The following is a 16,689-nucleotide window of genomic DNA, read 5'->3' as shown; positions in this document are numbered from 1 at the left end:
TTCTCCCCTACCCGGCGGGGCGGGGGTTCCGGCGTAATGGAGTGGCGGGAACCACCCCGGCATCGGGCCGCCCCAAAGCTGGGGAGAAGGGGCCAAGCCCTCACCTTGAGGGGCTAGGCCCGCGCCGGAGTGATTTCCGCCCCGCCGGCTGGCGGGAAAGGCCTTTGGCGCCATGCCAGCCGGCGAAGGACTGGAACGTGGTCGAGGTCTGGGACATGAAAGGCACCGTCATCCTCAGGGTATGACCCGGGGGCACAGCCTTCGAATAAAAGGGAGTCACTTTAGAACAGAGATGAGGAGAAATTTCTTCAGCCAGAGAGTGGTGGGTCTGTGGAATTCATTGCCACAGAGGGCGGTGGAGGCCGGGACGTTGAGTGTCTTTGAGACAGAAGTTGATAAATTCTTGATTTCTCGAGGAATTAAGGGCTATGGAGAGAGAGTGGGTAAATGGAGTTGAAATCAGCCATGATTGAATGGTGGAGGGACTCGATGGGCCGAATGGCCTTACTTCCGCTCCTATGTCTTAAGATCTTATGGTCTTATGGACCCATAAGCAACTGGGCTGGCGGCAGGCCAGTGGACAGTGGGGCGGAGCTATAGGCCAGCAAGGCAAGGTAGAAATCGGACCCAGCATCGGCAGCCTTGCATAGGACCCGTTTGACTAAATGTACTCCGTTTTGCCGTTGGATTGGGGGTACAGGGGACTGGATGTCACATGGGCAAAAGTGTACCGCCTGGCAAAGTTGGACCATTCCTGGCTGGCGAAGCAGGGGCCATTGTCCGACATAACCGTGAGCGGGATGCCGTGTCGAGCAAAGGTTTCTTTACAGGCACGAATGACTGCAGACGAGGTGATGTCGTGCAACCGTATCACCTCCAGGTAATTCGAAAAGTAGTCCATGATCAGGACATGGTCTCTACCCAGCGCGTGGAACAGGTCGATGCCCACCTTGGTCCATGGTGACTTGACCAACTCATGGGGCTGCAGGGTCTCACGTGGTTGGGCCGGCTGGAAGTGCTGACAAGTGGGGCAGTTGAGCACTGTGTTGGCTATGTCCTCATTAATGACGGGCCAGTACACTGCCTCTCGGGCCCGTCGGCGGCACTTTTCCACGCCAAGGTGGCCCTTTTGTAGTTGTACCAGGACAAGCTGGCGCATGCTATGCGGGATGACAATGCGGTCCAGTTTTAGAAGAACCTCGTCTACTACCGCCAGATCATTTCTGACATTATAGAACTGAGGGCATTGGCCCTTGAGCCACCCGTCTGTTAGGTGGCGCATGACACGCTGTAGCAAAGGGTCAGAATTTGGACGAGGTGTTCATCCGTGGCAGGTAGATTGGAGGCTGCGAAGGCCACATGGGCGTCAACCTGGCAGACAAATCCCGCTGGGTCACATGGAGTGTTGACTGCCCTGGAGAGAGCATCAGCAATGATGAGGTCCTTGCCTTGGGTGTATACCAGCTGGAAGTCATATCGCCGGAGCTTGAGAAGAATACGCTGGAGGCGAGGCGTCATGTCGTTCAAGTCTTTCTGTATTATATTGACCAGCGGGCGATGGTCGGTCTCGACGGTGAATTGAGGAACATAAGAACATAAGAACTAGGAGCAGGAGTAGGCCATCTGGCCCCTCGAGCCTGCTCCACCATTCAATGAGATCATGGCTGATCTTTTGTGGACTCAGCTCCACTTTCCGGCCCGAACACCATAACCCTTAATCCCTTTATTCTTCAAAAAACTATCTATCTTTATCTTAAAAACATTTAACGAAGGAGCCTCTACTGCTTCACTGGGCAAGGAATTCCATAGATTCACAACCCTTTGGGTGAAGAAGTTCCTCCTAAACTCAGTCCTAAATCTACTTCCCCTTATTTTGGGGCTATGCCCCCTAGTTCTGCTTTCAACCGCCAGTGGAAACAACCTGCCCGTATCTATCCTATCTATTCCCTTCATAATTTTATATGTTTCTATAAGATCCCCCCTCATCCTTCTAAATTCCAACGAGTACAGTCCCAGTCTACTCAACCTCTCCTCGTAATCCAACCCCTTCAGCTCTGGGATTAACCTAGTGAATCTCCTCTGCACACCCTCCAGCGCCAGTACGTCCTTTCTCAAGTAAGGAGACCAAAACTGAACACAATACTCCAGGTGTGGCCTCACTAACTCCTTATACAATTGCAGCATAACCTCCCTAGTCTTAAACTCCATCCCTCTAGCAATGAAGGACAAAATCCATTTGCCTTCTTAATCACCTGTTGCACCTGAAAACCACCTTTCTGCGACTCATGCACTAGCACACCCAGGTCTCTCTGCACAGCAGCATGTTTTACTATTTTATCATTTAAATAATAATCCCTTTTGCTGTTATTCCTACCAAAATGGATAACCTCACATTTGTCAACTTTGTATTCTATCTGCCAGACCCTAGCCCATTCACTTAGCCTATCCAAATCCCTCTGCAGACTTCCAGTATCCTCTGCACTTTTTGCTTTACCACTTATCTTAGTGTCGTCTGCAAACTTGGACACATTGCCCTTGGTCCCCAACTCCAAATCATCTATGTAAATTGTGAACAATTGTGGGCCCAACACTGATCCCTGAGGGACACCACTAGCTACTGATTGCCAACCAGAGAAACACCCATTAATCCCCACTCTTTGCTTTCTATTAATTAACCAATCCTCTATCCATGCTACTACTTTCCCCTTAATGCCATGCATCTTTATCTTAAGCAACAACCTTTTGTGTGGCACCTTGTCAAAGACTTTCTGGAAATCCAGATATACCACATCCATTGGCTCCCAGTTATCTACCGCACTGTTAATGTCCTCAAAAAATTCCACTAAATTAGTTAGGCACGACCTGCCCTTTATGAACCCATGCTGCGTCTGTCCAATGGGACAATTTCCATCCAGATGCCTCGCTATTTCTTCCTTGATGATAGAATCCAGCATCTTCCCTACTACCGAAGTTAAGCTCACTGGCCTATAATTACCCACTTTCTGCCTACCTCCTTTTTTAAACAGTGGTGTCACGTTTGCTAATTTCCAATCCGCCGGGACCACCCCAGAGTCTAGTGAATTTTGGTAAATTATCACTAGTGCATTTGCAATTTCCCTAGCCATCTCTTTTAGCACTCTGGGATGCATTCCATCAGGGCCAGGAGACTTGTCTACCTTTAGCCCCATTAGCTTGCCCATCACTACCTCCTTGGTGATATCAATCCTCTCAAGGTCCTCACCTGTCATAGCCTCATTTCCATCAGTCACTGGCATGTTATTTGTGTCTTCCACTGTGAAGACCGACCCAAAAAACTTGTTCAGTTCCTCAGCCATTTCCTCATCTCCCATTATTAAATCTCCCTTCTCATCCTCTAAAGGACCAATATTTACCTTAGCCACTCTTTTTTGTTTTATGTATTTGTAGAAACTTTTACTATCTGTTTTTATATTCTGAGCAAGTTTACTCTCATAATCTATCTTACTCTTCTTTATAGCTTTTTTAGTAGCTTTCTGTTGCCCCCTAAAGATTTCCCAGTCCTCTAGTCTCCCACTGATCTTTGCTACTTTGTATGTTTTTTCCTTCAATTTGATACTCTCCCTTATTTCCTTAGATATCCACGGTCGATGTTCCCTCTTTTTACTGTCCTTCCTTTTTGTTGGTATAAACCTTTGCTGGGCACTGTGAAAAATCACTTGGAAGGTTCTCCACTGTTCCTCAACTGTTTCACCATAAAGTCTTTGCTCCCAGTCTACCTTAGCTAGTTCTTCTCTCATCCCATTGTAATCTCCTTTGTTTAAGCACAAAACACTCGTGCTTGATTTTACCTTCTCACCCTCCATCTGTATTTTAAATTCCACCATATTGTGATCGCTCCTTCCGAGAGGATCCCTAACTATGAGATCCTGAATCAATCCTGTCTCATTACACAGGACCAGATCTAGGACCGCTTGTTCCCTCGTAGGTTTCATTACATACTGTTCGAGGAAACTATCGCGAATACATTCTATAAACTCCTCCTCAAGGCTGCCTTGACCGACCTGGTTAAACCAATCAACATGTAGATTAAAATCCCCCATGATAACTGCTGTACCATTTCTATATGCATCTGTTATTTCTTTCTTCATTGCCTGCCCCACCATAATGTTACTATTTGGTGGCCTATAGATTACTCCTATCAGTGACTTTTTCGCCTTACTATTCCTGATTTCCACCCAAATGGATTCAACCTTATCCTCCATAGCACTGATGTCATCCCTTACTGTTGCCTGGATGTCATCCTTAAATAACAGAGCTACACCACCTCCCTTACCATCCACTCTGTCCTTCCGAAAAGTTTGATACCCTCAGATATTTAACTCCCAGTCGTGACCATCCTTTAACCATGTTTCAGTAATGGCCACTAAATCATAGTCATTCACGATGATTCGCACCATCAACTCATTTACCTTATTCCGAATACTACGAGCATTCAGGTAAAGTACATTTATGTTGGCTTTTTTACCTCTGTTCTTAATCTTAACACCTCGATCAGTAACCTCTCCTAAGTTATATTTCCTCTTAACCTTTCTCCTAATTTTCCTTGTCGTCGAACCCATATCTTCCTGTAACAACCTGCCGCGTCGCTTACCATTCATGTTTTCACTTCCCGTTTTATTTCTTTTAGTATTCCTGGTCCTATTCACTGAGCTCCCCTCAGTCACTGTACCTTGTACTGTCGCCCTTTTTGATTTTTGACTATGGCTTCTCTGCCTTACACTTTCCCCCTTACTGCCTTTTATTTCTGTCCCTGTTTTACTACCTTCCAACTTCCTGCATCGGTTCCCATCGGAAGTCCATAGACATAATCGTGAAACTTAACCACACCGGTCAGAAGGCCCAGGCACTCCTTTTCTGCTCCGTGGGGGTCATGGCACATGACGCATATGCAACGGGGGCCCATGATGAGGCCTCATCACGTTGAAGGAGCACTGCCCCAATGCCGGATTGGCTGGCATCAGTCAAAATTTTGGTCTCCTTTGCTGGATCAAAGAAAGCTAAGACCGGGGCCGTGGTCAGTTTTGTTTTGAGTTTTCTCCATTCGCGCTCGTGGGCAGGGAGCCATTGGAAGTCTGTCGTCTTCCTGACCAGGTTCCTGAGAGCTGTGGTATGAGAGGCGAGGTTAGGAATAAATTTCCCTAAAAAATTGACCATGCCCAGAAATTGGAGGACCGCCTTCTTGTCCTCTGGTGTTTTCATCGCTGTGATAACAGCTACCTTGTCCGCATCTGGCTGCACACCCAATTGGGAGATGTGGTCCCCGAGGAACTTGAGTTCCGTCTGACCAAAAAAGCATTTGGCCCTGTTGAGGCGGAGGCCATGCTCATGTATACGTCTGAATACGCGCTGGAGGCAACTAACATGCTCCTGCGGGGTGGTGGACCAAATGATTATGTCGTCGACATAGACGCGAACACCTTCAATACCTTCCATCATTTGTTCCATAATCCTATGGAACACTTCTGAAGCAGATATGATCCCGAATGGCATCCTGTTGTAACAATATCTGCCAAAGGGGGTGTTAAATGTGCAAAGTTTCCTGCTGGATTTGTCGAGCTGGATTTGCCAGAATCCTTTTGAGGCGTCGAGTTTGGTGAAGAGCTTGGCGCGAGCCATCTCACATGTGATCTCTTCGCACTTGGGAATTGGATAATGCTCCCTCATAATATTGCGATTTAGATCCTTGGGATCAATGCAAATTCTCAATTCGCCGGAAGGCATTTTTACACATACCACGGAACTGACCCAGTCGGTCGGTTCCATGACTTTGGAAATCACTCCTTGGTTCTGGAGGTCCTGCAGCTGTTGCTTGAGGCGGTCCTTAAGGGGTGCGAGGACCCTGCGAGGTGCGTGCACCACAGGCGTGGCATTCTGTTTCAATAAGATCTTGTAGGTGTACGGGTGCGTGCCCATGCCCTCAAAGACGTCGTGGTGCTGGTTGATGATGGCGTTGAGTTGCGCCCTGAAGTCGGTGTCCTGAAAGGCACATGTGTCAGCAGGCGAGAGAGAGTGAACTTTCTGAACTAGGTTCAACAGCTTGCATGCCTGCGCGCCAAGCAGGGAGGCTTTCGAGGAGCCCACGATTTCAAAGGGAAGGATGGCCTTGCATGACCTGTGCGTCACTTCAAGTTGGCACGAGCCGCTGGCAGCAATGGCATTGCCATTATAATCTAATAGCTGGCAGGCTGATGGAAGGATGGCTGGTTTGACACAAAGGCTTTGGAGTCCAATGAGATTGAAATGAAATGAAAATCGCTTATTGTCACAAGTAGGCTTCAAATGAAGTTACTGTGAAAAGCCCCTAGTCGCCACATTACGGCACCTGTTCGGGGAGGCTGTTACGGGAATTGAACCGTGCTGCTGGCCTGCCTTGGTCTACTTTCAAAGCCAGCGATTTAGCCTTGTGCTAAACAGCCCCAGCCCTGTGTTAAACAGATTGACGGAGGCACCAGTGTCCAGGCAGAATCGTATTTGGGACCGGTTGACCGTAAGGGTGGCACACCACTCATCGTCTGGATCGATGCTGTATACCGATAGAGGCTGGATTCTTTGCTTCCGGGGACACCCTGTTTTTTGTAACGATACAGTCTCGAAAAGACGCCTTCGGGTCCTCGGTGTCAATGTTGGGTAGCAGGTCCGCATCGGACTCGGTGACCATGGGTTGAATTGCCCGAACATTCTTGCGAGGCTGGCTGGAGCGATGTGAGTTGGCAGGCTGAGCTGCTCTGCATACAGCAGCATGGTGTCCAAGTTTCCCACATCTCGGGCATTGCCGGGATTTGGCAGGGCATTGCCGCTTTTAGTGGGCGGAGCCACAGTTGGCGCACATCGTGGCGTCAGCATGCGCGGTGCGGTCGTAAGTGGTGCGCGCCTGCGCATTACGTCCGTCGACGACGCCGTCCCCTTGTTTGGTGCGCACAAGCGCGGGAGTCTGCGAAAAGCACGCAAAATGGCCGCCCTTATCCAGGCTGAGGCCCTGGAGTTGCTCGATTGCTCGGACCCGTTCTGCCTCGTGGGGACCTTGCCGCGCCGTTTCAGCTGCTTGGATGTGGGAATACCGACTAGTGGCGTGTTCATGTAGCACGCAGGTCTCGATGGCGGTCGCTAGGGTGAGCTGCTTTACCTTGAGGAGCTGCTGGCGTAGGGGGTCCGAATGAACACCAAAAACGATCTGGTCGCGTATCATGGAGTCAGAGGTGGGCCCGTCGCTACAGGACTGCAGAAGGATGCGGAGGTGGGTGAGAAAGGACTGGAAAGCTTCATCCTTACCCTGCAAACGCTGTTGGAATACATAGCGCTCGAAACTTTCATTCACCTCGATGTCGCAGTGACTGTCAAATTTAAGGAGGACCGTCTTGAACTTTGTTTTATCTTCATCATCCGCAAAGGTGAGAGAATTGAAAATGTGGATGGCATGTTCCCCGGCCGTGGATAGGAAGAGAGCGATCTTCCTGGTGTCTGAGGCAGCTTCCCGGTCTGTGGCTCCAAGGTAGAGCTGGAAGCGTTGTTTGAATATCTTCCAGTTGGCCCCTAGGTTACCGGTGATGCGGAGCGGCGGCAGCGGGCGGACGTTGTCCATTTTGCAGGATGACGGAATGCTGGCGGAAGGCAGATCACTTGCAGGTAGGTCTAAGAAGTTCTAATATCCCTCAACTCCTGGTATCATGATGTGTTGGGTGCTCTGGATCCGTGGAACACATACAGGCCACCAACACTTAAATTATTAAGTTAGAAACTGTTGAACATACTTTCACTGTGGGTTAACACGATGTTAGATTAAACTAAAGACCTATGCCTTGTCCTAACCAGTCTATGCACTCAGCACATGGTGAGGATCTGTGCTGTAAGCTGTGAGCTCTGTCCTTCTGAGAGGCTGCATCCCGAATGAGCGGGAACTCTGATGACCTCTGTCTTTATAGCGCTTGTGCTCTAACTGGTGATTGGCTGCGGTGTTGTGTGTGTTGATTGGTCTTGCTGTGTGTCCATCAGTGTGTATCTGCACCATGATATACTGGTGTATATTATGACATTCTCCGGCGCAGGTTTCCAGGCGGGGTTTACGCCACGCCGGTCGGGGGCCGTTGGCAGCGGCCCCCCGGCAATTCTCCGGGCCCCGATGGGCCGAGCAACCGTCAGTCCCTGGCCAGTCCCGCCGGCGTGAAATGGACATGGTCCCACACGGCAGGACCTGGCTGGGAGGCGTCCAGTGGAGTCCTCAGGGGGCGCGGGGGGGGGGGATCCTGCCCCGGGGGGGGGGGGGGGGGGCCACGGTGGCCTGGCCAGCGATCGGGGCCCACTGATCTGCGGGCGGGCCTGTGCCGTGGGGGCACTCCTTCCTTCCGCGCTGGCCTCTGTAGGGCTCCGCCATGGCCGGCGCGGAGAAGACACCCCCCTGCGCAAGCACGAGAACACGCCGGCGGCTCTACACATGCGCGGGGCCACGGTGGCCCTTCGGTGACGGCCTCGCCCCCGGAAGTGGGGAGGATTCTGCAACTTACGGGTAGCCCGACGCCGGAGTGGTTCGCGCCGTTCTTGGCGCCAGCGTCGGGCCATCCCGCCGATTGCGGGAGAATCCCGCCCTTGCACATGTCCAAGTGGATTGTACAATCTTGTCTGCACAGAACAGCAAACCCACTCTACATTACACACTGGCAGACCCTGCCTGTGTTACCAAGCAGAGCAAATTGAACGCTGCTGAAATGAAAAGTGGGGGCAGGCCCATCTGAAAGAAAAGCTGAAAAGTGGCTGACTCTTTGACCCTGGCTGCTGCAGGCACAAGGTCCACTCTCCACTCACTCTACACTCCTCACACCTCACTCCGCATACATCAAACTCCACAGTCAGGCTCCAGACCTCAGGACAGTGAGGAGTTTGTAAAATATTCAGTCACCTACAGAGGGTTCAATGCACCTTCAACCCATGAACCCGACGGAGCGATTGCTGCTTAGATGGATTAAGAAGGAGCCTCCTTAAGTGGCTGTTTGATTAGGGGCAACCTGCAGTTTGAAGTGGGTCAAGATAATGTGATGTGAAGGAGCTAACAAACTTTTATCAGCTCTCTGAGAGCTCTTTATCTTAAAGCAGTTTCACTGAGGGAAGTGGAACTGGTCATTCTCAGTGTCTAACATGCCACAAAGCAGTTGACAACAGACAGATGAAAACTCAGAGGTATGACCTGACCAAATAAGGGACTTTCTGAGCTGTTATTTTTGTTTTATTTTTATTATTTGGGATGTGGGTTTTGTTGGCTGGGTCAGCATTTGTTGACCATCCCTAAAGACTCTTCAACGAAGTGGATTTCTGGGTCATTTCAGAGGTCAGCCACAATGCTATGGGCCTGGAGTCACATGTCGGCCAGACCGGGTAAGGACATTCATGGTTTTACAGTGTCCATTGCTGAGACTAGGGGGGGGCGATTCTACGATATTGAGGCCAAGTGTTCGCGCCATCGTGAACGCCGCCACGTTTCACGACGCCACAAACAGGGCCCGGACACGACCGCCACAGGGGGCCAGCATGGCGCTGGAGCGGTTCACACCGCTCCAGCGTCGCCACGCCAACCCGCGCATGCGCAGTTGGGGCAGCCCAGTCCTGCGCATGTGCAGTTGGGGCGGCGCCATCCTGCGCATGCGCGGGGAACATCTTACGCACGCCGGCCCCTCATCAATATGGAGCGGAGTCTGCACGTTCTCCCCGTGTCTGCGTGGGTTTCCTCCGGGCGCTCCGGTTTCCTCCCACAATTCTCGAAAGACGTGCTTGTTAGGTGAATTGGACATTCTGAATTCTCCCTCTGTGTACCCGAACAGGCGCCGGAATGTGGCGACTAGGGGTTTTTCACAGTAACTTCTTTGCAGTGTTAATATAAGCCTACTTGTGATATTAATAAAGATTATTATTACTCCACTGTCTCTGCTAATAACAACAAATTGAGAAAAATATTGCATTGCTATGGCACCATTCAGCGCTTTCCAACCAATAAAGTACATTTGAAGTGTAGTCACTGTTGTAATGCAGGCAATTTGCGCACAGCACGATCCCACAAATAGCAATGTGATAACGATCAAATCATCTGTTTTTGTGATATCGACTTAGGGGTAAGTATTGTCCAGGTCACGGGAATGGGGAGGGAATTGGGGGAGAACTCTTTGCTCTGCTTTGAAATTCTTCCATGGGATCTTATGTGATCTCCCATGGGGGCTGTGATCTCCCATGGGGGCTGTGATCTCCCATGGGGGCTGTGATCTCCCATGGGGGCTGTGATCTCCCATGGGGGCTGTGATCTCCCATGGGGGCTGTGATCTCCCATGGGGGCTGTGATCTCCCATGGGGGCTGTGATCTCCCATGGGGGCTTGACGTCGAAAGATGACACAAATATCTTTTAAAGCGTTTGGCGAGTCACACCAAATTTCAATTCTTCAGGAAAGATTGAAATGATTTTGGTCCCAAGGGTGCAACCCGCTGTTCAGATTTAAAAGGCTAAAGATGGGCGACACGTGGCACAGGGGTTAGCACTGCAGCCTTCGGCACTGAGGACGGGGGTTCGAATCCCGGCCCCGGGTCACTGTCCGTGTGGAGTTTGCACATTCTCCTCGTGTCTGCCTGGGTTTCACCCCCACAACCCAAAGATGTGCAGGTTAGGTGGATTGGCCATGCTAAATTGGCCCTTAATTGGAATAAAAATAATTGGGTACTCTAAATTTATTAAAAAATAAATAAAAGGCTAAAGATTGAGGACGATTAAGTAATGAAATTCTGAGAAAACGGTTGCTAAAAATGATGTGTTGGGTAAATATAGAGCAATGGATGGGGTTTTGCTTGCAGCTTTCATTGGACCATGAGAACATAATATTTAGGAGAAGGAGGAGGCCATTCAGCCCCTCGAGTCTTCTCTGTCATCCAATGGGGTCATGGCTGATCCAATTGTAGCCTCATTCCTGCCAATGATCCGTAACCCTCAAATCCCTTACAGATCAAAATTCTGTCTGTCTCCACTTCTTCAACATATTCAATGGCAAGCCTCCACTGTTCTCTCGGGGAGAGAATTCCATAGATTAAGGACCCTCCCAGGGAAGAAATTCCTCCTCATTCGCCAAAAGAAATGGACAGATTTCTGTTTCAGCAGAGGTCGAAAGTAGGCTTGTGCCTGAGGGTTAAAACTCCGAGCCTTAAATAATAGTGGTGCTATTTCATTCCAATAATAGTCACCCGGCCTCCTCCTGCTGCCAGCACTCTGCAAGCACGATGCTATATCAGAAGTGGAATGAGATAAACAAGACAGTTTCCCTCCCGGAAGAATCCTGCCTAAAACAATAGAGAAGGGGCTGGTTTAGCACAGTGGACTAAATAGCTGGCTTGTAAAGTGGACGAAGGCCAGCAGCGCGGGTTCAATTCCCATACCAGCCTCCCTGAACAGGAGCCGGAATGTGGGGACTAGGGGCTTTTCACAGTAACTTCATTGAAGCCTACTTGTGACAATAAGCGATTTTCATTTCAATTCATTAGCGGCATCTGGGACGAGATTCTTCAACCCCCCGCCGGGTCGGAGGAGGCCATGGGCTGGCGTGAATCCCGCCCCCGGCGGTTGCTGAATTCTCAGGCACCGGATATTCGGCGGGGGTGGGAATCGCACCGTGCCTGTTGGCGGGCCCCCCCTGCTGGCGATTCTCCGGCCCGGATGGGCCGAAGTCCCGCTGCTGGAATGCCTGTCCCGCCGGCGTAGATTAAACCACCTCTCTTACCAGCGGGACACGGCGACGCGAGTGGGCTCTGGGGTCCTGGGGGGGGGGCGCCGGGCGATCTGGCCCCGGGGGGGGGGCCCCACGGTGGCCTGGCCCGTGATCGGGGCCCACCGATCCGTGGGCGGGCCTGTGCCGTGGGGGCAGTCTTTTCCTTCCGCCTTCGCCATGGTCTCCACCATGGCAGAGGCGGAAGAGACCCCCTCCACTGCGCATGCGCGGGGATGCCGTGAGTGACCGCTGACACTCCCGCGCATGCGCCGCCCGACAATGTCCTTTCCGCACCAGCTGGCGGGGCACCAAAGGCCTTTCCCGCCAGCTGGCGGGGCGGAAATCAGTCCGGCGCAGGCCTAGCCCGTCAAGGTTAGGGCTCGGCCCCTCAAGGTGTGGAAGATTCCGCACCTTTGGGGCGGCGCGATGCCCGACTGATTTGCGCCATTTTTGGCGCCTGTCGGTGGACATCGCGCCGATTACGGAGAATTTCGCCCCTGAAGTCCCAAACACACTGATTTTATCCATGTTTTCATTGACAGCCTTGAAAGGATACGGGTGAATGAACCTTTGAGCCATTAGTTACCTGTGGCATTTGTTGTCCTTACTAAGGCTAATTATCAGAAACGCATCAGTAACTACTGTATTGCCCTGGTCGACAACTCCCGGTGTTTTCAATAAAACTTTAATTGGCAAGAAGGTTACCCAAAGTGGTGTTTGCCCACTGCTTTGGCCCAGCTGTTTTGTAATTTTAGATGATTTAGTATCTTATTCTGTGGCAGACAAGCTATGTAATAGATTGAACAATTTACCAAATAGAGCTGTACCTGAAATATATCCTCATCATGAGCGGCTTAATCCTTTTTATTGATAAAGATGCATTTTCTTTCCTTGCATATTGCCATAGTTGAGTCCTTGGGCAGGGGTCAGATGGAAGAACAGAATTCTTGTTCTAAGTTTTATGATGTTTTCTGTTGTTCCAGCTTACCTGTTGCTGAAATCCCCGTCATTGCCTTTATTACCTCTAGATTCAACTACTCCAGTCTGACCAGCCTTCCACCTTCACCCTCCATCAACCTGAGTTTGCTACACACACCCTAACTCTCACCAATCCCAGTCACCATCACCCCAGTGCTCACTGACCTCAATTGGTCTTGGTCCCTGTTGAAATCTACCAAGCGGTTTAAGTGTAGTCTCGTATAAACTTTAAACTCAGTAGAAATTTACGTTACACGTCTCGGATGCGAAATGAAATCTTTTATTGTGTCTATTGATTATAATTGAGAGTTTGAGATCTTCTTGTGGTTAGAAATCAAATGTTCTCAGTAAAGCCCCTGCCAGTAGACGACTTTAAGAGATATAATCAACTTAGTGGTTTACAAACAAATTTAACTTTCAAAATACAGTAATGGTTTCTTGCTCAAAGCAAAACAGCTTGCGCAGACTTTAGGAGTTAGAGTGGAAATATGAAAATACGAAATAAGGATAGCGAATAGTTAGGTAAAAGGTATAGAGCGATCCTGGATGGAAAATGGCTGCCCGGACCTATATCTTTAAAGAAAATGATATCAGTCTGACTCCATCTGTCCCTACCCCTGTAATGTGCTGATCGGCTTGGATGAGTCTCAAATGCATTTGGTCGGGTGGTTAGTTGTCAATCATCAATATGCAACATAGCTGTGAGTATGTTGCATTTTTAGATGTTTGCTGTGTATTGGAATGTGATCTACACTTTTAATCAGCACTGGTTCCTACTGGTTTTCCTGCTGATTGCTATACTATTCATATTTGGTGGATTTATGTTGTCGTGCTTATTTTGACCTTGATCAGATTGTGGTACTGTTTAATACTTTTAATGAAACTAATTTGAACTCCTGCAATTCTGTTCATTAGAACAATGGACAGTCCATAATGTCAATTTAATTTTTCAGTCGAAATGTTGCATTTGTTTCTCGCTAGCCTGCGGATGTTTCAAATTCTGTGCTTTTGTTACTGCAAGCTGTGTGTTTCTGTAATCTAAGGTTATGCTTGAGGTCTTACGATGGAATCCATTTTAAAATGGATTTCAAACTGGGCTTTAGTATTTCCATCAAAATGACTAAAGCAATTAAGCTTTTACCTATCAGAAATAGCTGGTTCCCTTCAGTCCCCCTCCCTATCTCTGTAACCTCCTCCAGTCCAATAACACTCCGAGAAAGTTGGTCTTCTCCCATTCTGGCCTATTGCACATCCCCTGATTTTAATCACCGCACCATTGCCGGATGTGCCTTAGATTCCTGAGCCCTAAAATCTGGAATTCCCGCCCTACACCACTCTGCCATGTTTCCCTACTTTGAGGTGATCCTTAAAATCTACCTCTTTTTTTTTTTTAAACATTTCCAATTAAGGGGCAATTTAGCGCGGCCAATCCATCTCCCCGCACATCTTTTGGGTTTGTGGGGGTGAGACCCACGCAGACATGGGGATAATGTGCAAACTCCACACGGACAGTGACCCAGGGCCGGGATCGAACCTGGGACCTCGGTGCCGTGAGGCAGCAGTGCTAACCACTACATCACCGTGTCACAATCTACTTCTTTGGCCAGATTTTTGGTCGCAGACTAATGCGATTCATTTTTCCATGTTTGAAAAGCTTCTGTAAAGTGCCTTGGGACATTGTACCATGGTAAACATGCCACATTGTTGTTTAGATCAGATCCCCTGATCCCCTGCTGTGTCAGGTTGAGGAGGACACAGCAGACCATCACAAAGCGGGCGACCTTCCGGGGGGTGTACTGCAGGGCACCAACAGAGCGGACGAGGCATCGGAACCGCACCTTGAGGAGTCCGATGCTCCGCTCAATGACAGCCCGGGTGGTCACATGGACCTCGTTGTATCGGGTCTTTGCATTGGTCACCAGCCTCCGTACTGGCATCATTAGTCAGGTCCTCAGCAGGTACCCCTTATCCCCCAAGAGCCAATCGGTCACCTGGGGTGCTCCTCGAAGATGCTGTGGATGTCAGACTGTCCCAGGGTGTAGCTGTCGTGCACACACCCTGGGAAGCGTGTACACACGTGCATGATCTTCATGAGGTGGTCGCACACAAGCTGGAACCCCTCCCTGTTGATGTAGGGCACTCCCCGATGACCTGGTGAGCACAAGGCGACATGCGTGCTATCTATTAGCCCCTGGACCTGGAGCATCCTGTCGATGGAGAATCCTGCTGCCTGGGCATCTTGTTGGGTATATAGTTCGCTGCCCGGGTAAACCGGGCTGTAGATAATGGAATGCCGCACAAGTGCCCGCTCGAGCCCTGGAATGATCCTGAGGCGCAGAAGTTGAGGGCTGCAGTGAGCCTAACGGCCACCAGGAGCGGGTATCTTCCTTCTCCACGTGGTGCCAGGTCCACAAGGACATGGTATAGGTGCTGCACCACCCCCTTATTGAGGCGGACTCTCCTGCGGCACACGCTGTCAGTGGGCAACGCGTTAGCACAGTGGTTAGCACAATTCTCTCACAGCTCCAGGGTCCCAGGTTCGATTCCGGCTTGGGTCACTGTCTGTGCGGAGTCTGCACATCCTCCCCGTGTGTGCGTGGGTTTCCTCCGGGTGCTCCGGTTTCCTCCCACAGTCCAAAGATGTGCAGGTTAGGTGGATTGGCCATGCTAAATTGCCCTTAGTGTCCAAAATTGCCTTAGTGTTGGGAGGGGTTACTAGGTTATGGGGATAGGGTGGAGGTGTTGGCCTTGGATAGGGTGCTCTTTCAAAGAGCCGGTGCAGACTCGACGGGCCGAATGGCCTCCTTCTGCACTGTAAATTCTATGATCTGTTGAAAGACCAGTGAAGCCTGTACACGTTGGGCCGTCGCGCGCCTCTCCCTCTGGGCCCCTCCCTGGCCTGTTGGGTGGCCGGGTCCTCACGGTATGGGGTGGGGTCCTGCACGTGAGCCGCCGCCGCCTTGGGCCTCTGTCGACACTGCTGCCGGCGCCTTCTCCAGAGTCCGGCCGCCTGGTCTGCCAGCAGCTCTACAAGGGCAGCTTCCGCGGGGTCCAAAATCTCATCCATTGCGTGCAACATCTGTAAGGAATCGGAGAGGGTGTGACACTGACAACCAACGGTGTCTTCATGTCTGGGACCTTCCATGTGCTCCGTTCCCTCTACCCCCCCCCCCCGGATGTTGGTCGCTGCAACCGTGATGTTGCCTCCCCCTGTGTTCAGGCACAATGCCCAGGCATCAGGGTCTGATTGGGATGCTAGGCAATGACTCCCACATGCCACACGGTCCGCACACCCAAGGGGATCCACTTGGGATGTGTGAAGTGCTCACTTAACTACAATTGCCAATTGCCAATTGGCAATAGCCTTCAGCCGTGTGGCCAGAGGCCTCCGCGGTCAGTGTGAGTTACGGTCGGTGAGGCAGGCGGGCTCCCCCGCCCCACCCTCCGAACCCTGGGGCAGCAATCTCAGTGCCCCCGGGGTTCAATGCCTGGAGTGAAGATGGCTACTCACCTCCTTGAGTCCCCGCGGCGGCCCTTCCTCCAGCTTCACGTTTTTACAAAGGAGTACTAATCAGCAGCTGGGTGACCACTTGCTGGGGAGTCAGTTAGACCATGAAGGGCGTTAGATAGGGGGCTGCTACCGTTAAATGTATGGAGATCAGCCTAATTGGAGATTATTGGTTTCGTGCCTCGGCATGATCCTGATTTCACCAATGGGAGTGGGCCGGTTAGATCGCAAACAGATCGGCGCCCGGCGCGGTTCTCGATTTTGGCCTCTCCCGCGATTTAACGGCCTCATGGCGTTCACACTTAAGCGCCATTAAATCGCGCCCTATTTCTTTTTATATTATCGATACATCAAGGTCGCGAGGCCGTAAAATTGGCCAGAGTGCAAAATGGGAGCCAATTTAGTCCTGTCAACATTCTAGTGGGTGCTTTAGTTGA

The 16,689-nt window shown here is 50.6% G+C and overlaps 1 protein-coding gene across 1 annotated transcript in view; it reads left to right on the top strand.

Moving 5' to 3' along the window:
* Positions 1-16,689, top strand: part of LOC140387312 (uncharacterized) — a 404,134-nt gene that overhangs the window by 242,287 nt on the left and 145,158 nt on the right. The gene's annotated exons all lie outside the window — the stretch shown is intronic.

This window comes from Scyliorhinus torazame, chromosome 12 (genome assembly GCF_047496885.1).
Source record: "Scyliorhinus torazame isolate Kashiwa2021f chromosome 12, sScyTor2.1, whole genome shotgun sequence".
NCBI classification, from domain to species: domain Eukaryota; kingdom Metazoa; phylum Chordata; class Chondrichthyes; order Carcharhiniformes; family Scyliorhinidae; genus Scyliorhinus; species Scyliorhinus torazame.
Note: the sequence above shows the minus strand (reverse complement) of the source record. Positions and strands in the feature narration are given on the sequence as shown.